The sequence below is a fragment of the Palaemon carinicauda genome, chromosome 20, assembly GCF_036898095.1.
Source record: "Palaemon carinicauda isolate YSFRI2023 chromosome 20, ASM3689809v2, whole genome shotgun sequence".
Lineage (NCBI taxonomy): Eukaryota > Metazoa > Arthropoda > Malacostraca > Decapoda > Palaemonidae > Palaemon > Palaemon carinicauda.
In genome coordinates this window covers 91,324,337-91,348,327 of record NC_090744.1, presented here as the reverse complement: position 1 = coordinate 91,348,327, position 23,991 = coordinate 91,324,337, and the positions used below count along the sequence as shown (strand labels likewise).

General features: G+C 40.7%; 1 long non-coding RNA gene and 1 other non-coding gene across 2 annotated transcripts in view; both read right to left on the bottom strand.

The window, feature by feature from the left end:
- LOC137659535 (uncharacterized) overlaps positions 1-22,939 on the bottom strand; it is a 35,268-nt gene extending 12,329 nt beyond the window's left edge. The window contains exons 1-2 of the long non-coding RNA XR_011047572.1: positions 22,841-22,939; positions 22,478-22,597 (exon numbers count right to left, since the gene is read on the bottom strand). This is a non-coding gene — a long non-coding RNA (uncharacterized lncRNA). The remainder of the gene's footprint in view (positions 1-22,477; positions 22,598-22,840) is intronic.
- LOC137614533 (5S ribosomal RNA) lies at positions 9,300-9,418 on the bottom strand. Its single transcript, XR_011039096.1, has one exon. It is a non-coding gene; the product is annotated as a 5S ribosomal RNA (ribosomal RNA).
- Positions 22,940-23,991: the final 1,052 nt, after the last annotated feature.

Here is a 23,991-nt window from a genome sequence, read left to right as displayed (position 1 = left end):
AGCTTTTCTGAATTATAAGGTGCTGATCTCAAGTTACTGAGTGACATTAAATGTCTAGGTGTACTATAATATAGATGTGTACATGTGTAAATAAGTGTGTGATTATTGGCACATAAACTCAAATATCCTTCCCTATACACAAGAAAAAGGGAATGCTGTCATCTTAAATACATACTGGAATTTTGATTCTGTATTTTGTAAGTTTTCTTATCCCTCCAAAAATAGATGACAAAATTGGAAAAGGGAACAACACAGCACAGTCGAAGTGTCATTGAGCACTACCAGCTGGGATAGAATCTTATTTTATCCTAGCTTTTAGTTATACGAAGAATATCCAGTACAAGTACCGAGTTAGGCAGCAATAGGGCACATTATATTAATGCTATGAGTGATGAATAAATGTAACATGCTTAATTCTTGCTTTTCGTTAGGCTACGTCAAATAAAACCAAACTGATTATGCTTTCATTACATAAATGGCTCTTACGCATCAACTCTGTTTGAGGGTCTGAGAGGAAGTCCAACTCGAAGAGATTCAATGCTATGCTCAGCAAGTCAAGTCAAGGAGCAAATCCAAGGAATTCAAACTCCCAATTCCTCATGAACATAGGGGCTCCTTTCTCTGGTTAAAGAATCTTTACTTTCCTACACATTACACATAATCCACGTGAAATTTACTTTCAAAAGTAATGGAGCAATCACGCTTTGTAATTTCTTTTTCTATACACAGACCATGAAATGGTAAAACTCTTGCTATTGAATGCTCGTATCAAGGTAGAACAAAAATGACAGCACTCAGAAGCCCTATCAGTTATACCGCAACCACTTAAACAATACTGTACACAAATGATCTTCCTAATTGGGTAGTTAAATTATTATTCATTCAAAAGTTTAAACTTGCAGCAAATATTTTATTGCTGAACAGGCTGACTAAGTCTTTTTATAGTTTATACATGAAATATCTGTTTTGATGTTGTTAATGTTTTTAAAATATTCAATTCTAATTGTTCATTACTTCATTTCCTTTCCTCACTGGGCTATTTATCCCTGTTAGAGCCCTTGGGCTTATAGCATCTTGCTTTTCCAACTAGGGTTGTAGCATAGCTAGTAATAAAAATAATAGTAATAATAATAATTTCTATTTAACAGGGGACTGAAAAACTAGATGAAACTCGAGAAGATGGAAGAGAATCATCAAAAGTCAAGTGAGGAACACAACGGTGATTTTGCATCGTTACCTAATTGCAATTTCTCAACCATTACTAACATTACTTTTTAATCTGATTGTTGATACTGATATTGCGAGAAAAAATATCCCTAGCCAGTTCAGTTGCCATTAAACATAATTCATATCATTCTGTAGAAGTTGATGGCATTTCTAGCAAGGTTCCAAATGACAATGCACATTCTGAAGACATTAGAAGAATAAAAAAAAAACCCAATTAAAAACCTAGAGAATTGTTAGGATAAGAAGCTACACCATTTTAATAAGGATCCATTCTGCTACTTTCTTGACAGGCAACCATCACACGAACATCGAAAAGTGAGTGCGTAGATGAAAATACCATCAACAGTGAATTGAATAACATTCTTTTCCTTATGGGGTGACATCTTACTATAGTAGTGCAGCGCATAATTCTACTGTCAAACAACAAGTTTGGGATGCTAGCCTAAAAATGCTTAGGATTTTAATGCAATAAATTGAATTAAAACCCTTGTACATCAGACACTATCAAGATACAATTTTCAGCATCAATGACATTAATCTACTGAAAACGACCTTCATAGTCGACCTGGCAATATATGACACTAACAGATCTAAACTCATATATAGCATCTAAAAGATGTGACCATCAGCATCTGCGCTTACATTAATTCAGTTTCATCTTTATGTTACAAGCTATCACCAATTTAGTATGGGACTTCAGAAAAATGCAGCATAAGTCTAGATGCAAGCAGAATTACATACAGTATATTTGTAGCTATTGTACTTTATAAAATATGATTAAACTAAAATACATAATGCTTAAAAAACAACAATGGTTGATTTGCAAACCCCAGTATTATTATTATTATTATTAAAAAAAGGCTATCTCTAACCCAGGAAGTTAATTGCCAAATCAGTTATACCCTAGATAGGAAATCCCGTGCCAAATGGCACAGCTCCCCCTGTACTTTTGTATTTCCCGCCAAATTTTTCCCACAATTCATACTTCCTTGGCTCAGTTGGTGCTTTGATGGGCATTTTAACACAAGTTCTTCATACTGTAAGGTGTGTAACGTGCTGCTCCTCTTCATCCATTCTTGGTGAGTACTCATGTATCCAAATGGCACAGCATTTCCTAATATGATAGTATATGGAAAAAAATATATTTTTCAGAAAAGGCCTTTACCACATGTAAATAATATAATGACTATGTTTTGAGAGTGTAATAGCCTTATTAGCTCTTGTACATAGTGAAACATGACTTACATTATTTCATATATAGTATTATGGATTTTTTTTCTTTTAGTGTGATAAAATGCTCAGGAAACGTAAGAGAACACTGTCCAGGTTCGACTTAGATGCCTTGATGAATACCTCAGCTTTTGATAGGGTATTTTACACTACCCATGAGGAAGGAATGGACAGTGACATTTCTCATTATGGGATTACTCAGTCTCCCCACCCCTCCCCTAGGGCTGGCTGCCTTGCCCTCACAATCACAGAAGGTAATTGAGTGTGAGATTGGTACTTCAGGTTCCATGCAAGCAGTGATAACACCTCACAAAGACCCTCTACAGACTGACAGTAATGAAACTGACACCATTATTGAGTGTAATACTGATCATGCTGGAGTAACACATGCAACTATAACACCTCACAATGCCCCTCCTGGGCCTGTGATTATATGCCCAGATGACAGTTACAAAGACTTGTTTCATCACATAAGGTAAAAAAGCTCCGGCATTCTCTGTTTACCTCAACACCACTACCAAGGAAACGACGAATCATGTACAGTGATTCAGAGGACTCTGACATCGATGACATGCCGATGATGATTCTTGATGAACCCCAGATGTCACCAGTGTCATCTCTTACTGCCACCATCGCAACTCCTCCTGCTATCAGTCCTCCTCCTACTGCTGGCCCTTCAAATGTTCAGACTAACCCTCCTCCCACTATTAGCCCTTCTTCAACCCAGGATACATCTTCATGCCCTAGTACTATTTTTCATATATCAGCTACACAATGTCGGTCATCCGATAAAACTAAGCGGTCAAGGAGACCTCTGCCCAGGAGAGTTACTGCAAGAAATCCACGATTCCCCTACACTCCTGGCCTCACTGCTGTATCAAGAGTAGCAACCACCCCCAGTGAATTCTTCACTCTTTTTGTGGATGAAGATATGGTGGCCGACATTGTAAGGTACACAAATATGAGGATAGATATGCTGGCACAGAAATATAAAACCAAAAGTGCAACAGTTGCACACACATGCCCAGAGGAGATAAAAGCACTAATGGGCATACTAATCCAGAGCGGTGCAAAGCAAGATAACCGTATCACTGTTGCTGAAATGTGGAGCAAACAGCATGGGTCTCCCTTATATCGTTCTGCAATGAATGAAAAAAGATTCAATTTTCTCCTGAGGTCACTCAGGTTTGATGACCACACCACACGGAATGAAAGAATTAAGACTGACAAGCTGGCTCCTTGGCGAAACACATGGGAGTGTTTTCTTGATAATTGTCAGAAAAATTATGTGCCAGGAAATGCAATCACTGTTGATGAGCAGATGGTTGGATTTAGGGGACGGTGTCCTTTCCGCTACTATATGCCGAACAAACCAACCAAATATGGCATAAAGATAAATATGGCATGTGATGCTAGGAACAGTTACATGCTAAATGGCATTGTGCACCTTGCTAAACACAGACGGCCCCAAGTAGTTCCTGGAAACTGGGGGAATATTACACTATGCCTCTTACAGAACCCTACTTAGACAGCAACCGTACAATCACAGTGGACAACTGGTTTACTTCGCTGTCCCTGGTGAAAGAGCTGTACAAGAGGAATACCTACCTAATTGGGACTTCAAAAAGGAAAGGGTATGTTCCTAAAATAATGGTGGAGAAAAAGTTCAGTAGGCCAGTAGATTCCAGCATCTTTCTGTTCCATGAAAATGTGAGTATGGTGTCATTCAAACCGAAAAAGGATAAAATTGTGCTACTGCTGTCATCCAAGCACAACTCTTCTGCTATCGGCGAAAGAAACAAACCTGAAGCAATACACTTTTATAATAAAACAAAGGGAGGAGTGGATGTACTGGACATGATGTGTGCCAGGTACAGCTGCAACCAGAAAACCAGAAGTTGGCCACTTTGCTTGTTTTATGCCATGCTAAATATTGCTGTGATAAATTGCTTTATTCTTAGCAAGCTTCAGCAAAACTGTCATACAAAATTTAGGCACCTCTTCATGCACACTCTCGCCAGGGAGTTGGTCCAGTCTTGGGCAGAAAAGAGATTGCACCAGGCTGGGATGAAGTTGTCAGCCAGCCACCTCATCCGTTCCTGCTTCTCTCTCACAAGCAATGAGGAACCCCAGCGCCAGCAGGCAGGTCCAGGGAAGAAGAGATGCAGTATCTGCGAATGGAAAACAGCTAGCCAAACAAGGACATACTGCTCGTACTGTGTGAGGGCAATCTGTCCGCGACACTACAGTGTCATTTGCAACAAATGTGAAGACGATGATGAGGACATCAAGTAGCAGGTAACTGTATTTGTTTCCTATTACATTCACACATTGAAAATATACTAGAAACAAAGTTATTAGAAAAAAAAAAATTTATTGCATATACAAGCATAAAATTCACCAGAACATAACATCATACCTGAAAACTCAAGTGTATGCTGCTGGAGTGTAAATAATAATATGTCCGTTTTTATTTATTCCAGGACCAATGTTTTCTGTGGTTCCCAGGATGAACAAGATGCCTAGGGGATTCTTTATAGTTCCTAGTTTATATATTTGAAAATCTTTTTTGCTGAATGACGTGTCTTTTTATCATTATAGTACCTCAATTGATAAGATCTTTTCTATATCAAAGTTTTTTTCTAATAAATCAAAAATATATTCTGTTAAGTTTAATTGTCATAATTGAGGGTGATATTTGTTCAAGAATACTATTATTTTACTTTTGTATAGTTTTGGTAAAATAAAGCATGTTTATATATTTTATTTTTTATTTTTTCCTACAATGATTCCATATGGATACAGGATTTCCTATAGTGTTACGTGCAGGTACGATTTCCTATCTAGGGTTAAAAACTGGCCCCTTTAAATCAGGAAAAATCTAGAAACAGTAACATAACAACCCCGAATCTGTAAAATGAATCCTATACAGTAACTAATCTGTGTCAAGTTTACGCTTGCATCTTTCGTTCCTGCATTGGCTTGCATAGCCTCCTCTAAATTTGATACTTATCAGTAAATTCCTGATGATAATCTCATCTCCATATTCAAATCTGACTTGTGTCTTGCTGATTTTGTACCTTACTGTTCAATTAGACATTTGTTTTTTTCTTCAAGTCTCCTGCTGTCTCTTTTAAGCAGCTTCGATATGTGCAGTATACAGAATAATGAATTAGCTTCAGCCTGTTAAATTGTTAATTTACCCATTGTGATTAATGATATTTGGCTGGAAGAAAAACAATTCTTTACTCCCAAATTTGAATTACTGGTCAGTTCTTTGCATTTAGTAGTGCAGAAAAAAAGTGGGCTTGAAAATTCTCATCTCATCTTCAGAAATCTAACCTCAAATGTTCTTTTAGAAACCTGACAAACACCCATTTAATTCTAGTTGCTTCTGAGCGTCATTTTTATTCTTGCCTCTTCATATTCTTCTAAAAGTCACTATCTTCGCTACACACACACTTCAAAGACAAACACCGTACCATTATGTATGATATCAGTTGATATGAAGGAGAAATTGAGTAGAGTACATCTACAAATGTGTGCGATTATGTATCTTTCGGAAAAAAGTAACCCTTCAGGATTGAACGTATGCTGCATATATAAGCAAAAATTGTGTAAATAAGTTTCATATATCAAATTTATCATATAAATAAGAATAGGAAAAAATAAGTTTCGCATATGTTGAATGTGTAGATTCGATAATAAGCAATGCCAATTAACGTAAAACTTTGAAATTGTTGATTAAAAACCTTATTTACTTAATGATACTCCGAAAAAAAAATTGTTGATTCCATACTAATTAAAGCCAGTGGAATTAGTCATAGTTGGCTAAGGAGAGAATGTTCTAAATGATATTAACCTTTGGGAGAGATTAATATCCAATAAATAAATATGTTGAAGCATACTTGGTTGTGTGTGTATATATGTGTACCTAGTTGTATACTGTATTAGCATAAAAAAATGTAGAAATAATATGACAAATTCGGAGATAATTTGTATTTTTCCTAACCATACAAACCTTAGCTATTTACAGTGGATATTACTTTCAGCGTAGCTGAAATGACAAGCCATTAGATTTTAACGAGGGTTTCCTGCCCCGCGCTAGTTAGCAGGGGTAGGGGGAGGGGTAGCTTGCTACCCCTCCCTCCCTCACACACCGGTGAAATGTCTCACTTCACTTAGAGGTAGGACTTGACTTGGGGGACAGGGCTGGCGGGCAAATATGTGTAAATAGCTAAGGTTTGTATGGTTAGGAAAAATACAAATTATCTCCGAATTTGTCATTTGTTCCGTAACCGAAATACAAACCACGCTATTTACATTGGGTGACTTACCCCTTAGGAAGGGTGGAAATTCCCCAGCCATACTGGCTTTGGCTTTACTCGGGGACTCAGAATCCTAGTGAGTCGCACTCGAGAAAAGGAGTCACTGCACCTCACAAGCTCCTTGCTCCTCAAGGAAACGTGTGGCCTACATAAGCTTGTGTGTGAAGGAAGAAAGTGTGACCTGTCCTAGGCAGTTGACCTGGAGTTCCAGAAGGAACTCTGGGTTAGGACGTTCCCAATACCACCTCGTCAGGGTATGGGGGACGCGACAGTATTGACTCAATACTCGGAACACAAGGAAGCAGGGTTTACCTGCAGAGGTTTGAGGTCAGCTATGCAGAGACCAGGATGCTGCTTCCCCAGTAGAGGGGACGATGAAAAAAGAAGTAAGGGCCAGACATACTTCTTTCGTTCATGCAGACTAAAACCTGATAACAATGCCCTCAACCTTTTGCTACCTGTCCAAAAAGGAGCCTGAGGTTAGACCAGCTGTTGTGTAGCCACCACAGAGCGATAGAAACGTATCGATACTCCTGTGGGTCACGTCCTGCAGGAAGCGGGCTGCGAAGGTCATTAGACGCTTCCAGACTCCAGCTTGTAGCACCTGCGTCAGAGAGTAGTTCTACTCGAAGGCGAGGGACGTTGCGATGTATCCGGCATCGTGCTGTAGGGCGACGTGACGGGGGAGGGTCTGGATTCAGGTAGAGATGAATATCCTTGAGTCCGAGCTGAAGAGGTATACTGGTGACTCTCCCCTGTGCTCCCAAACCGGCTGCATGTGAGGACAAACTGCAGCTGTTCTCAAAGATAACCCCTCGATTCCTTTACTGGCAAGAAGGAGAAGGTTTGAGTCATCTGATACAGAACTGAGACTCGAAATCTTGAAGGAGTCGAACCGAAGGTCCGGGACTCCAAGATTCTGAGTCTAGAAAACAACTCAGGAGCGAACCTGAATGTTGCCTTCCCCTATTCTCTTGAAAGGGCGGAGTCGTACGAGACTATGAGCAAGAGCACCGTCCCCTAAGACAGAATACGATCAGAGGCTTGACGTAATGGTTCTTGAGAAGATCTCTTTAGGGACTAAAGAGTCCGAACCATGCTCCATGGAGGAGGTCTCACTCCAACTGGTGGCAGGGACGTTCGCAGCTTCGTATGAGCAAAGAAAGGTCCAGCGATAAGGAAAAAGTCTATTCCTTTCAGCCTGAAGGCCAGGGAAAGGCTGAGCAATAGGCTTCACTGCCGAGAGCGGAAAAGAGTTTCCTCCCGCCGAAAAGCAATAACTCCGTTATTGCTGGAGAAGAGGCCTCAAGGGAAGAGGTATTTCTGCCACGACACCAACCACAGAAGACTCTCCACTTCACCTGGTAGACCCCTGCGGATGACTATCGCAGGTGACGCGACCTCCGTTCCATGACTGTAGCGGGTTGTCTCTTCTTGAGGAGGCGGCGTAGTGTCTCCAGGCGTGAAGCCGAAGCGATGCAACGGCTCGTGAAAGATGTTGTAGTGTGGTTATTTGCGAAGCCTGTGCCGTGGAAGAAGCTCTCCCGGGAGTTCTGTCAGGGGAAGCAGAGGGTCCGGAAACCGTTCTGCGTAAAGTCACAGCGGAGCTCTCAGGGCCATCGAAAGGCTGACAGACTACCTGGTCTTGTTGAGACCCATTCACAACAGACAATAATGGTTGGAAGACGCAGGCGTTGATGTTGTCCCACCGTCACCGGAAAGCATCTTGCCAAAGAGTCTTGGGGTCTGAGATTGGGGGGAAGAACAGCGGAAGCTTGAAGTTCCAGGCTGTCGCGATCAGGTCCCCCAGGCCAGGACTTGCTGGTTACTATAGGCCAAAGACCCCCAGGTACTCTCTATCTGCGAGGCTCTGCTCAGATAGTCGGAAAGAACATTCCTCTGCCCGGTATGAGCGAGCTGATAGTGGTATTGAGAGGACCTCGGATCATCTCAGTATCTCTACTGCAAGATGCGACGATATGAAAATGCGTCCCCTGCTGGTTGGAATACGCCAGTACCATGAAGTCGTCACACACGGAGCGACTCGGCAGGAACTGAAGGATCTGCAGAGGGGCCAGACTACGGCCACTAAGCCTTCCTGAATGATGGGGAGGTACCCTTCAGGTTCTGACCATAGGCCTGAACCGGAACATGCCCCCCCCCCCATTTTCTTTGACGAGTCCGAGAACAGCATCAAAATGTGAGGAAAGGACGAGAATATCCACTCCCATCAAGAGGTTCCATAGGTCAACCCCCATTGCAGGTCTAAACGTTCCGCTGGTCCCATAGGGGCTAGAAAGTCCGGTTAATCGTTGCTTTGATACCACCGGAACTTGGGCCGCCTCAGAGGGAACTTATCCTGAGACGACCGTTCGGGACTTTAGACGGGTCAATGAGGAAAAGAGACCCAGGAAATGTTCCAAGGTAGGGCTGAAAGCTCTGCTTGACCGAGAACAGGTACTGCGACTCTCCTCAACCTTGCCACAGTCAACTGAAGGGAAGGCTCGGAGATGGAGTCAACAGCATCTGGTGTTCCCAGGCGGTCACCCATCCAAGTACTGACCAGACCCAATGTTGCTTAACTTCGCTGATCGGACGAGAACTGGTGTTTTCAACATGGTATGGCCGTTGACTCAATATCATGGCTAGATACTCCAGATGTTGAGGCAGAAGTAGAGAAGGCTCCTAGCAAATTACCATGATCCCACACTCTTGGTAAAGACCCGGAAGCTTGTCCCGGTGCCGAAGAAGGTCGAACCCAAGCCTACCGGAGTTGACCTGACCTCCAAAAAGCAAAGGAGGTGGAAGCCTGCTCCTGAGCGGCCATGAGGAAAGCAGGGAGAGTTCTCTGGGCAAAAAAACCTGCGATGCCGCGGCGGGATCGCCACACCGCATCTTAAGCAGGAACACCTGTAGTGTAGGCTGAATTCCAAGAGCTTCCTGGAAGATGGATGGAATGGAACCTGGAAGTACCCATCCTCCCGATCCAGGGCCTAAGGAGTCCTGCAGCCTCGTTACCAGCCTGATCGACTCTGCTGTTCCACGCTGGATGAAGTTTGTTTGACAAACTTGGTCAGAGCTGAGAGGTCGGCGACGGAACTACCGTCTCAGATACTTTCCCAGAAGAAAGGAGCGACTGAAGAAGCCGGGGGTGGGGGGGGGGAAGCCGTCAACGACCCTATGGAGGACCTTCTCCTAAGGCATGGATCCTTCTGCCCAACGGGCAAACCTCTTGCTGACCCCATGGCATAGAGGCTCAGTGACACTGGATTCGCTGACAGTGACGGAGAGATGGTAAGAGCGAGGCGCGATATCCTTAGCTGATCATGGAGACCGTGCAGGAATCGGCATCGGGAAGCTGTTATCCGGACGAGTAACCTTAGGCATCCCCCCAGCGTGAGACCTGCAAGGGGGGTTGCCAATCCTAGAGTTTGTGAACTCTGCTACTCCCTCTAGGATTATGCCTCCCCGGGAGAGCCTCCCGTGCTACCTGTCCCTGACAGGAGGGGACTGCTATTGTACACCTTGTCTTAGCAGCCGTAGCCGGTCCGATAACTTAGGCTGACGAGGCTGAATGAAGAGGCGTCGGAGGCCCTAGGGTTTTCACTTGGAGGAGTGAAAACGGAAGTCGACTTCCTCCGCACAACAGCTGTCCATGTCTCTGTCCTTGGGCTCAAACAAGCTCTTCCCAAGGATGGAAGAGTGTCTGAGCTTGTCAACATCCACAGATGAGACACCTGAGAGGAACCCTCGGTCACTGCGTCTAGATGCTTCAACATCGAGTTTGCCCGCAAATTCGAAACTTGGCGACGAAACGTCAAGGTGCTTGAGCCCGAGAGGAGGAAAGTACCCATGATCTTCATGGAGCGTCCTTGCACAAAACCTCGGGTCGCAACTGAGGAGGGAAAGGACCTGGTAAGCCCCTTCCACGAGATGGAGAAGAGGAAGGGCTAAACCAGTCACCCCTTGACCGAGGGAGAAATCTCGAACGGAAAGCTCCCTGGCAAGAACCTTCCAGGGAATGACGAGGAAGGGCTAACCCAGGTTCTGGAAAGAAGAATGTTGCTCACACCTCCCTGAAGATTCTTCCTGCTCTTGCATGTGCCATGCTCTGCGTTTACTGGGTGAAGACCGTGTTCAGGAAATACGCTCCAGAAGACTCGCCAGGCTGGCCGTGTTGCGAAACCCTGACGGGAATCGCGGTCGCAATCGCCCTGGCGCTCGCGCGATGGTACGCAGGAGCGCAGACGAAAGTACGCGAGGGTGCGCAGAAGGAGGGCGAGCGTGGTAGGAAGGGCAAGAGCTGGTGGTCAGAATCCGAAAGTTCACAGGCGAGCGCTGACCCGTAGGCAAGCAATGGCTACTGCTGGAATCGCGCCGGCGCTCGCGCGATGGGTCACTGTAGGTTCGCGCGATGGAACACCATCGGTTCGCGCGATGGAACACCGTTGGTTCGCGCGACGGAACACCGTTGGTTCGCGAGATGAAACAGCGTTGGTTCGCACGATGGAATACCGTTGGTTCGCGCGTGGGCGAACAATGGAGCGCATGTGCGCGGGCGCGCATGCTCGCAAGTGCGCAGGCACGTGGGCGTGCAGTCGCGCGGGCACGTGGGCATGTGGTTGCGAAGGCATGTGGGCGCGCGGGCGAGCGCAGGCGGTCGGGAGACTGATGGCGCGTAGGCGGGCGATGGCGCGTTGACGAGCGATGGCGCGTCTTGGCGAGCGATGGCCCGTAGGCGAGTGAAGGCGCGTTGGCAAGCGATGGCGCGTCGGCAAGCGATGGCGCGTTGGCAAGCGACGGCGCGTTAGCGAGCGGTGGTGCGTTAACAAAACGCTAGCACGCAGGCGAAGAATCACGCGGGCGCGTAGGAGATTGCTGAGGCGTAAGAGACTAGGGATGGTTAGCGCGCATCGCGCTAAACTGAAGTTGCGCAGGTGCATCAGGAAGGTGAGCGCTGATGCGAGCTGTCAATCAGGCGATCCTGGAAGGTCAGGAAAAACTGTTGGCGCCCATTGGTGCGTGGCAGGAAAGGGCGCGCAGATGTGCGCTGGCGCATGGAAGGACAGAAGTATAGGTGAGCGCTGGCGAGCAGGAGGAAGATCTACGGCATGACTTAGCTACCGGAGATCGTCCACAGCAGGCGAGCGCTAGATCGCTACTGATGGTGTCCAGGGGACCTGTAACGCGTGGAAGATCGAAGCAGAAGGGCGACGCGTGGAATCCTGTGCGAACAGTAGCTTAGAAGCATGCGTAGGCGACCGCAAGCGTTGCTGCGCTAGAGCAGGCTGACAAGCCGGATCGCGAGGGCGAGGAGAAGAAGAGTCCTTGTCCAAGACCTGAACCGAAGTTCTAGGTCGCGCGGGCGAAGGTGGGCGCACAGAGCGCGAATCAGGAACTGGAAGCGCAGGTGCGCTCTGACGAGCAGGAGATATAGAGCGCTCAGGAAACCGATGGTGCGCAGGGTGCACAACAGGAACAGCAGCAGTGGGCGATGATCATCAGGAGAGCGCTGACGAACAGGAGAGTGCTGGCGAACAGGAAGATCTAAGGAGGTAGGAGCTGCAGGCTGCATACGGAGAAGATTTAAAAAGGCGCCTCTTAGCACCCTTATAGGGAGACGGGAGGCCCTTACGACGTAGCGGACGGTGAGCCTCACGGCGAAGGCGGCCAACAGAAACAACAGCAGAAGAGTCCTCCGAAGAGGTGTCTCTATGAGTGCACTCCCTCGCGAACGAAAGAGAAGCACTTCGTAGAAGAGACGGGTCTGCCAGTGACTTAAAAAGAGCAATCCTCTGAAGAGGGGCTCCTGCAGTTGCCCAGCCCCTCGAGCGTAACTGCAGGTGACCGCTCAGCACCAAGAGCATATTCGCAGAAAAAAAAAAAAGGTAAGAGGAGAACCCCCCAAGGGGAAAAAACTCAAGCCTGGACAGGAAAACTTCCGTCGGAAGGAAAGTTACCCAGCCAAGGAGGCGAGCCTCCTGAGTGTTCTAAAATGAACTGGAGAGCTGTCAATCGTCACGGGAGTACTTCCAGGAGAAGGAGACACGCCCTTGACAAAGATCTATAGGGGAGGCAGCAACAGCCGAAACCCCAGGCCTCAACAAGACAGCTCACTCCGTTGTCACATTACAGAAACGAACTGGATCGGTAACTGTGAAAAATAAAAACAAAAATCATTAGTTAACATTCATTCCCCCGGGAAGGCTCCGAAGAGGAATCCCGAGGGAAAAGAACCCAAGAATTACACAACAGGCACATGCCCTTACAACCACTTACACTCACGGAAGGAGAGCTGTAACCAACACAGAATTATAACAATTATAATTATGTAACTATGTAACTACGTAATTCTGTTATTTAAAAATGATTGAACACTAAATAAAGAACGAAAAACCCGAAAGGAATCGTTCTACAAAAGCTGAAAAATCAACAAATACAATTAGATTCATAAACTAATTGAGACAAAACGTACGGCGTAGCAACCCCACCCACACGGGAAGGAAGCTACTCAGACGTAGTAAAGGTAACGTAGTAAAAGGGTGAACGACCTCAAAGAGAGAGAGAGAGAGAAAGACCGTAGTCAAGCTCGATCGCGACCCATGAAATTACACCATGGTGGCCTAACTGCCGAGGGCTACACGGAGATATCGCACACTACACACACAAGCACGAACACTGAAAAGGAAACTTATTGATATCTATACTCAAATATATACATAAACACGAAAAAATGTTTACTTATATATTGAGTAAAAGAAAAGTAAGTGATTAAGTAAAGACAAAACAAATAATGGCTGCCAAGCGAGAACAAAGACAGGCACGTCTGTCCATTGTCCGAGCCAAAAGTGAAGTGAGACATTTCACCGGTGTGTGAGGGAGGGAGGGGTAGCAAGCTACCCCTCCCCCTACCCCTATTAACTAGCGCGGGGTAGGAAACCCTTGTTAAAATCTAATGGCTCGTCATTTCAGCTACGCCGAAAGTAATACCCAATGTAAATAGCGTGGTTTGTATTTCGGTTACGGTACAAATATATGTGATGAATATTCATACAGAAATAAAGGCTACCCCTATTAAGTGTACAGTAATCGTCATCAGTAACAAATCGATATCCTACACAGCGCAAAAATAAGAATCGTAAGCCAACTGCAAAAGTTTAGCTTTATAAAACTGAAGATATAATAGCTCACTGTTTTAAGCCCCTGCTCCTCTCCCATACTCGATATATCTCCAAATGCAACACAATTCTACATGTGCACAGCGGAGCGAGATTAATTCTGAGAGCCCCAAAATCAGATATAATACCTTGAAGGATTATATAAAGGCGAGAAAATGGCATGCTATCACCAATAGGCTACTGGGTAACCACATCGACTAACAGGGCCAGTGTCAAGGAAAAGAATTTTGACTGTCACTAAAATCTATGCAATTTCCAAAGAAAGACAAAATGACCAAAGTAACAGGTAAACAGGAAAAATGGAAGAGCAGAAAAAAAATGAATGACAGAGTAAAAGAATAAGCCACAACTTATTAAAACTGCTATATGAGGAAGGTTCTCTAAGCGTAAGATTACTGACAAAGGTAAGACCCCTTAAAGATAGGGCATCAAGTTACTGAAATATTCCAAAAGCTTTCTGACAGGGTCAATGAAATTCTTAATAAGAGTTGAGCATATTAAGCCCGTGGTCATTAAACTGTCAAGTAATACCACATGCCTAAACTTCACATAAAAGAACTAGTTTTTGAAAAAGTGTACGTGACCAGACTTGCACTACTAGATCATCACTTCACACTAATTGAAAAGGTCTCAAAATTAGTTTTCTCGTATTTTGCCAATTAATAAGTCTCTTAATGTTTTAAAAACTATACCTTTCAATCATGATCTTTTGAATCCAAAATGTCAATGGTATAGTGAATTAACTCAATATAAAGTTCACAGATTGGCAACTAATTTAATGCTTCGCCCATTTCTAACTATGAACACTGAATTCTAACCGAGTACAATTAAGTTCACAGATTTCCAACCATGAATATAGTAAAGTTCACCAATTTCCAACTATGAATTTGATAAAGTTTACCAATTTCCAACTTAGAATCTGATTATGGATATTGCATTCAATAAATCAATGCTAAATAGAGCTATGTATGAAAGATAAGCTAGTTTTTAATCCTCCAAAAATATGATACTAACACAAAATCACACAGTCATGTAGGAAAGAAAATCTGATCAATTATAAAACGCATTCACCACATCAAGCCTTATAAGGATTTTTAGCTCCCTTAAGTTGTGTTACCTTTTGCAAGTTAGCAAGAAGTTTTCTTTTCTTTTTGCATTTGTTGAAGAATTAGTAATGTTACTCCACTGGGTAAATGTGTTTGTGGTAGCTCTAGCCCTGCTAATCTGATCACTGTCTAATTTAAATAACTTTGACATTAACTAAAGTTTCTTACGTCTTGGCAAAACGTCTAAATAGGTATGCTGAAGGTAATAATCTATTCCTTAGTTTGCAATTTGGCTTTTGCAAAGGCCTAGGAGTATGTGATGGCTATCTAACATTTTCCAAAACATTTTCCAAAGCTATGCAAAAATCCCTTGATTGTGGTGAGGATGTTCACAAGAATGGCCTTGATTTTAGTATTGCCTTTAACAGTGTTAATCATTAGCCCCTTGTTTCCAAAGTCAATCTAAATTTTTGAGTAATCGATTGCAAAGAGTTGTTGTTGATGGGTACTATAGTGAGTACAGGAATGTGATATCAGGTGTTCCTCAGGGTAGTGTTCTTGGACCATTACTTTTCATAGTACTGTATATAAACATTTTGTGGTTTGGTCTAGAAAACAAGTTTATTACATATGCAGATGATGATGCTCTGCCTGAATTCTATCTCCATAATGTAGATCTGGAGTTGGTGAATTCCTTAACAAGGATCTAGATAAAATTAGTGCATGGCACAAACTATGGGGCATGAAGTTGAATCCTGATAAAACTTGAACTAAGATTGTAAGTAGGTCGAGGACAGTGGCTCCCAAACATCCAGATCTCTGCAGTGATAATTCTTCTTTTACAACATACAACATACAACTCAAGATACACATTCGGTCTGTTTCTTCTGTAACTGTACAAGAAATTGGCTTACTGAGAAAGTTCTGTAAGATTTTCATTGATCAATCTACCATGACTTAAGTTACTGACTGTCATCAGAAAACTTGCGGTCAATTAAACTTTTCTTATTCTTGATCAGCACATAACCTCTGTCACCATCATTCAGGTAGTTCTTTTTGCATATTGCATATGTATTTTTTTTTATAATTCTGATTATCCTTTGTATTCAGATCTTCCCACACTACTATTCTTCGAGTAGTACTAAGTATGCAGTCTTTCTTGCCTTTTCCATTATAAAGCTCAATACTACACAATATTCTTGAAGTTTTACTCAAGCTATGACCAGATTGTGAAATCATCTTCATAATCAGTCACTTGAATTGGTGGAACTTCATAAGTTAAAACATACAGTGAATGTTTTCTATGTTGAACATTCTGGCATGAGTCTCTTCATAGTTTATATCTAACAATATAAATTTCAACATTACTGACCTTTATCTTTCACATACTTTATCCAAAACTTTTCATAGAGTTTATTCATTTCCTTTTCTTACTGGACTACTTTCCCTGTTAGAGTCATAGAGCTTATGACATCCTGCTTTTCAAACTAGGATTGTGGCTTAGCTACTAATAATAGTCATAATCATAATAATAATGTTACTAGCTTTTCCATATAATGTTACTGTTCAGATATGAACACATTTATTCACAGGGATATTCTTCCATAGGTAACACCTCATTGGCGAGTACCAGATGGGTACAATAACAGGTTCGGTTAAATCTAAATATCATATTGTACTCGAAAAGGTTCACTAGTTATTTGATATTCTATGATAAACAACGATCGATACAGGATTTCAAATATAAGAAATAATAAAGGATGAAGCAATCGAGAAAACAATGTCCTCATATCCAATAATATTTATAAAGAAAGAAAAATCTGAGGGTTAAGCCTAGGGAAAAAGAGTAGGAGCTAAGTAAGCAATGCTTTTATTCCAACTAATAAATTAATATATGAGAGAGAGAGAGAGAGAGAGAGAGAGAGAGAGAGAGAGAGAGAGAGAGAGAGAGAGAGAGAGATTTACTAATATGAGAGTCAGTTAGTCATACTTCAACAGAAGTTACAAGAGGCCTCTTAAACCAAAATGAAATGTATGTAAACGTAGAAACTGGTAAGCCTTAGTTGGTCATACTATGGGATTTTCTTCTTTATGCAACATTAAACCTCTGGTGAACTTATTAGCATCAAACATCACATATTGACTCGCTGTGTATTTCTATGAAGCAGATTCCAATCCTCCTGTCCAACCACTATATATAAATATACCCTGGATTCTTTGTCTGTATAACTGCACACCTTTACTTTAGGGGAATGCGAATGGCTAAAAACTTATTGCTTATTTTCCCTCAATATATAGCAGCAAGCACCAGGAAATGTATTCATGACCTACGAGGGTGCAATGTGAGCTTTCTCTGGGCTACGGAAGTTAAAAGGAGGTGAATGACTACTAATATGCACTTTATAAAAACTCAACGTTACTGAGCTGGTACTGTATTTTCATTGATGCAATGATCAGTGATTACTATAATTATGAAGATAAAACACCAGAGAAAGTTTCCACTGCACAAAACGTGTGTCTTGCTATCGGAACTATGAACTATAAAAATACTGGGTAAAATTTCTTCAATAACTATTCCAGTTCGATGGGGGTAGCCTATAAAATACATACGAATAAGAATTAAAGATATATATATATACATATATATATATATATATGTGTGTGTGTGTGTATGTATATAACACTGGGTTTGTTACTATTATATATAAATATTATGGAAGGCAAATGGCACATACAAACATACATAGGTGTATGAAAGAGTGAACATACGGTGATATTACCACATACATATGCATACATATAAAGAATGAATATTGAAATTTGCTCTTGTACACCTACAGTAGATGCTCATATTATAAAGCATTGTATCTGCAAATACATAAACGATTATCAATGTAACTGTTATACACTATAGGTAAATTTACAAATGTGTATACATGGATGAGCTGTATATGCATGGATAAATACATTAGACATATACAAACATCTGTACACATATACAGTATAGTATTCCATGTTAATTAAAATGGCATTTTTAGCAATAAAAACTAAAAATATTTCACTTGAACCCAAAACCATTTGTACGTGTATTGTTCAATTTATAAATTGTTTTGATCAGCGGATAACGCAGACCTCAAAGAAAGCACGCATCAATGCCTTTAAAAAACCTGTATTGAAAAATACAAGAAAAATACAGGAGGAAAAATGCGGATTTCAGATTAAAAAAAAATCTAGACCGTAAAGCTCGGCGCTGGAGCTGGGGAGGATAGTCACAGCGGGAGAAGTTCAGACCTAACCCAGTATCATTTCCTACCGAATACATATAACACCTTATATGTATGCATTTGTACTGCGTATATATGTTCACATGTACACGCTTAAATATTTGTACATATGTGTGCATGTACATCTGCATTAATAGCATAAATTACCATCTCTATAACTGATTTATATTGGGAAAAAAAGCATAAGCCAATCACTAATTATTCAAAAGTTATTGGTTTACTTGCTGGTTAAAATAATTGCCTGATTACTTCCCATACGTAAACATTCAACTAAAACATATCCCTCTCGCTAAATACTGTATAAAATATATCGTGTAACTTTCGGTAGCGTATACACGAAAACACGAGTATAGTATGCGTGCATGCATTACTGTATATGTATGCCAATAAGATATGCTATATAAGTGATTATAAACTGCATGTATATAATAAAGATTGCAATCATTCCTCAGTAAGCAAAACTGAATATTAATAAAAAAAAACCTTGAATGATATCTAGACTGAATATAAAAGAAGATCACAGAACTAGAATTAAAAAGTATTCCACAATTTAGTATTCAGTACTGAATTCTGATACAGTCAGGTACTTTCATATCAATTTCTGCATTACCTAACATTTACTTTACAATGTTGGTAGTTATTTGCCCCTAACTTCAAAAAGCACTAATGAGTAATCTGTTGCGATCATTAACTTATAAAGGAAACATTTTGCTTTTATTTTTAAGTGAAGAACTTATTCACAAGCAATCCAATTGCCTATCAGGACTATCCTATGTGTCGGAGTCAATTAAGATCTATATTGCTCGCCTAACAAGATTAAATCTTTTCAACAATAAATTATAATAAATTATCAATATATATATAAAAATTTCAAATATCTCACAAAACTTGATTTTTCCTTAAAATAAATCATACCGATCAATTTTCCACCGAATATTTTGTTGACGTAAATCGATAAAAAATTTAAACAGTATCAGACCGGGACATCACATTTCAATCTAGTTTTCTTCTTCTTTCCCGTTATGCCTACATTAAGAGGTTGGTTGCCTGATGCGCCCTTTCCAATGACTTCTATCACAGGCATACTCTTCCAATAAACCTCTTCTCTCCATATCATCCTTCACCCTATCTTGCCATCTTATTCTCAGCCTCCCTCTTCATCTTCTCCCCCTAACATCTCAATCAAGTCCATGCAACCTATTTATGATTCTGAACTTCAATATAATATTGTTTGAAAGGTGAAATCTGGGTGTTGAATGTTACTGACACACCATTACTTAACAGTCAAAGGACTATTTTTTCTCTTCACAGAACATTATGTGGTCATTTGTTTGAAGAACACTGCAAACTGAAACATTTCAAAATTAGAGAATATTTCCAGATACAATGATGTATCCCATGACAACTTAACCCTTTGGCACTTATGCCCTTAAAATCGGGGAGAGGTACAGCACATATGGCATATTTTTTCTTAAATTGGTACGTCCAAACTGTGACACATTAAGGCTTTTGGTTTGTTGCATCTTAGTGGCAATAGATTGAACTTTGTACTGTAAAAAAAAAAAAACCCACAACCGGAACTAAACGTGAAGTTTTTGGAAAAAATTTAATCTTTTTTAGAAATTTATAGAAAATACAATAACTAAGTTTAAGGATTTTTTATGTCACAAATAATGTAGATTCGCCTCTGTCTTATCCCATTTCCTGAATTATATTTTTAAAGAATAATTTGTCCGTGCATTGGGACAATGACATGCAAATTGTAGATACAGTATTTCACATGGATACAACCTCTTTCCAATAAATGTATTAGTAAGTGAGGTGTATATGAATAAAAAATAGCTTCTTTATCAGAGCGAAAGTTTCAGATTTTCCGACTACTTATGTTGACGTTTTTCATTGTTACGACGTAATGAATAAAGATAAGAAAAATTTAAAGACATCATTATAAAGCCGATTAAATTTACAATAAAGCTGATAAATAAAAAATACATGTATTATTGGAACAATATTGAGCAATTTACTGTTAGAAAACGGAGTAAGTTTTGCCATTTTCTTGTAGGTGCTTTTACGATAAAATTTCATGTATAGAAGTGTTAATGCTTTTATGTTGTTTTACAAAACCATATAAAAGTACAACGAATATGCTTTCTAATCATATATGGGACATGAAAATTGCAATTATTTATATATGGTACAAACCCGCCTAGAATTTTTTTATACGGGAGTGTAAATCCAGAAAAAAAGGTCACACTGGAAATCAGCATAGGCCTACCACGCATGCGCAGCTACTACTCTTTTTCTTTTAGGTTCCACATGTCCCTCAACCATCTGCCTAATTGTGGTGTGAGTTTTGTTTTCCTCGTGTGACTCACGTATTTACACTGAATTTCCCCAGAAAATAAGTTACGTACGACGCTGCAATTCGTGTCATCAGATTACTTACGGTAATAAATATTTTCACGCGTCATCGGATTACCAGGGGGTTAAGTCCATTTCACCTGAATAAGGAACTTATTTCGTATTACTGAGGAATGAATGCTAATATCCCTAATTATACACATACGCAAGCAAACATACGTATCCAGAAGTGAAAGTTCGGAATATATAACCTTTTTTGAAAACCTAAATAATTTTTTTTTATACAAACCCATCACTTATATCACTACCACATTTGTGAGTAAAAAAGAAAAAAAAAAACTACTACCTTTCCAAAAAAAACCCAAAAAAAAAAAAAAAAAAAAAAAAAAAAGGTTTGCTGGCTGGCTGGCTATACAGCAAGAAAGCTTGGACCTCCAGTTCCATCAAGATAAGAGCCTTACTTTTAGAAATAGAAAAGCGAGAAAAGTTTGGAAGCTGGCCACCAATTTTCTTCTTTCTAAAATACAGTACTATATTATATGCTTCATTAACACAAAAAAGGTTTTCAATGTGAGCTGCAGATCAGCAAATAAAAAAAAGTATGCTCAACATCGCTAAACTTAACCACTAAGTTAATATTCACTGTAATAGGACTGACCAATAACACTTGCAAATGACACAAAGCTTTGAAGTATGAAGTGTTGTAACTGCAGAGGATAAAACCCAGTGTATCTGTACTTATTTCAAACCCAAAGGTTTGCAATTTTAAATCATAAAAACATGGTGATGAGACAGTGAAAACAGGATTTCCAAATCTAAGGCTGATAACTGTAAAAACAAATGCATGAACCAAAGGACGCAGCCCTGCGTACTTGACATGAGAACAGTATCTTTTATGTGTTGCTCTATTCAAACAGTAAATAATTGTTGCTAAACAAGGCAATGCATTAATAAAAATGAAGATGCTTTGTGTATGCAGATGAACAGAAAAGAAAATAAAGGTGTATAATTGAGCATGAGATACTGTAGTCGGAAAAATGAAAAATTAGGAGCTAAAATCTAATACAAGGACTCTCGAAGGTGAGAGCCGCTGACAGGAAGCTATGCACACAAGAAGTGAGGTTCCTAACAGCATGGAACCATAGGCCCAGAAGTGCCTTACTGCTAATCAGCCTGCAGTCAATCTCTCCTTACTGTTATTCGTAAAAAAAAGGATGTGTTGAATATTCAAGACCCATTAATGAGGCAATAATATAAAAATGGGTTTGCAAAAATAGAAAAGAAAAAAAAAATAGGGCAAAAGCCCTCTTACCTCAAGCAGTGACTAATGATAGTTGAAAATGACAATACATTATAAAATTCTGAAAAAGCGGTGAAAAAACGGGTACATGCAACGTTCTTGATTGTTAAATATAAATCCCTTATCAACGCAATAACTTTCATGAATAAAGATATATAAAAAAAAATCCATGCTAGAATATCTAGCGCATTTATTTCATCGGTTACGTTACCCTGACTTGGTCATGGACCTTACCATGCTTGAGTTATGTCCAAAGGACAATATGCGACAGAGATACTCTGTATTCTTATGTGAAAAACTATTTCTTTTGAACATTAAGTACTGACATACTATGGTATATGTCCATACAGCATAATCCACTGTTTCATGAAATATATTGATGACTTCTTTTGATACATATACAAGTATAAATTTTCGTCTGCGGATAAATTACTACGCATGAAAGTATCGGTATATAAGAGCACCTCCTCCGAGACCCAGAACAACAAAGGCAACACAAATGCTAATCGGTTTAAAAATCAACCTCTTTCTCGCCTCCCATATCTCGTTGGCTCTCTGCTTTTCCACCACTTCCTTGACCTTGGCAGCGGTGGCCTCCTGGCGTTCTCTGCGCTTTCTTTGCCGGAATTCAGTTTCCATGGCTCTGAAATCATAAACATTGCTGTTTCAGATAATTATGGCTAGTTTTAAAATGACATATATATAGATAAAAAGCACAAAACACAATCATTCAAGTTACAAATAATATCATATTATTGGTACAGATATAGCGGCAGACAGTTAGCCTCCTCGATTTTGTACAGTACTTGGACCTCTCATTCTTACATTATTTTAAAGAAACAATAAACTCTCTATACTTAGGTATAAGTCCATTGAATCTACTTACATTGAATTGGCATTGTTTGGACTAGTTGCAGGAGAGGAATCTGGTCCAGAACTTTCGTGGCTTGGAGGTTCAGCAGGCAAAGGCGGCAAGCCATCCTCTGTAAGTGGAATACCAATTAGTCAAACATCAGAGAAATAAAAACACAGCAAATGTGTCAGCTTCTAAGAGCAACCTATTGAGTATATATCATTGCTTGTAAGCAAGTAAGAAAAGTCTCAAATTAATCTTATGGTTTCCTACGCAATGTTTCGTTAATAATGGTGAATATTGTTACTAACTTAACATAACAACTCAAGGACACAAACCTTCCAAGCACAATTAATTTAATTTTGAGGTAAACTTTTCCTTACAAAACATTCATCAAGGTTAAACCTATTTCATCCTAAAATGTCCAGGGTCCGACATGTTTTGGATTGGATTTATGAATCTGGGATATATAGCCCTGTGCTGAAGACTGTGAGACCATTCAGCACCCAAAAGCAACAGGGAGAAAACCTACAATTACACTGAAATAAATGTTGATAAAAAATGGACAACAAGGTGGCAGGGGTGAAGAGGAATAGAAGTAAAGCTGAAGGGTAAAGATGGGCATGTTTTAAATCTACCGACTAGATGGCCTTGTTAGGCCCCAGATTCATGTTTACACTGGAGGCATTCTTAATATCACAAATTTTAAGTAATTTGTATTTTTCCTAATAGTACTTACCTCGAACTACTTTCTTAGGAGTATCTGGGATCTCCTCCCAACCGACCAGAATTTTGTGTAGTTTCCCCTATCTCTGTTTTCTATAGTGGGTACCTCTGGCGGAGGAATACGCGCCATGAGGCGACCCGGGGTCAGAGACCGTGCTTGGCCAGGTCTCGGTCATCAGTAAGTTTATGATAGATAAGGTATCAGAAGTCCTGTAAGGCACTCGGGGCAGGATGGGTGGGCCATAACCCGAAAGTAGTTCGAGGTAAGTACTGTTAGGAAAAATACAAATTACTTAAAATTTGTGATTTGTTCCAACACGGAGTACTTACTCGAACTACTTTCTTAGGAGACTTATACTTTAGGAGTTGGGAGTGGCCTTACGGACCGAGAGACCGTCTGGAGAAGGGAAAAAACGAACCTAGATAGGAGGCTAGGTTCTGCTGACCCAAAAAGAGAA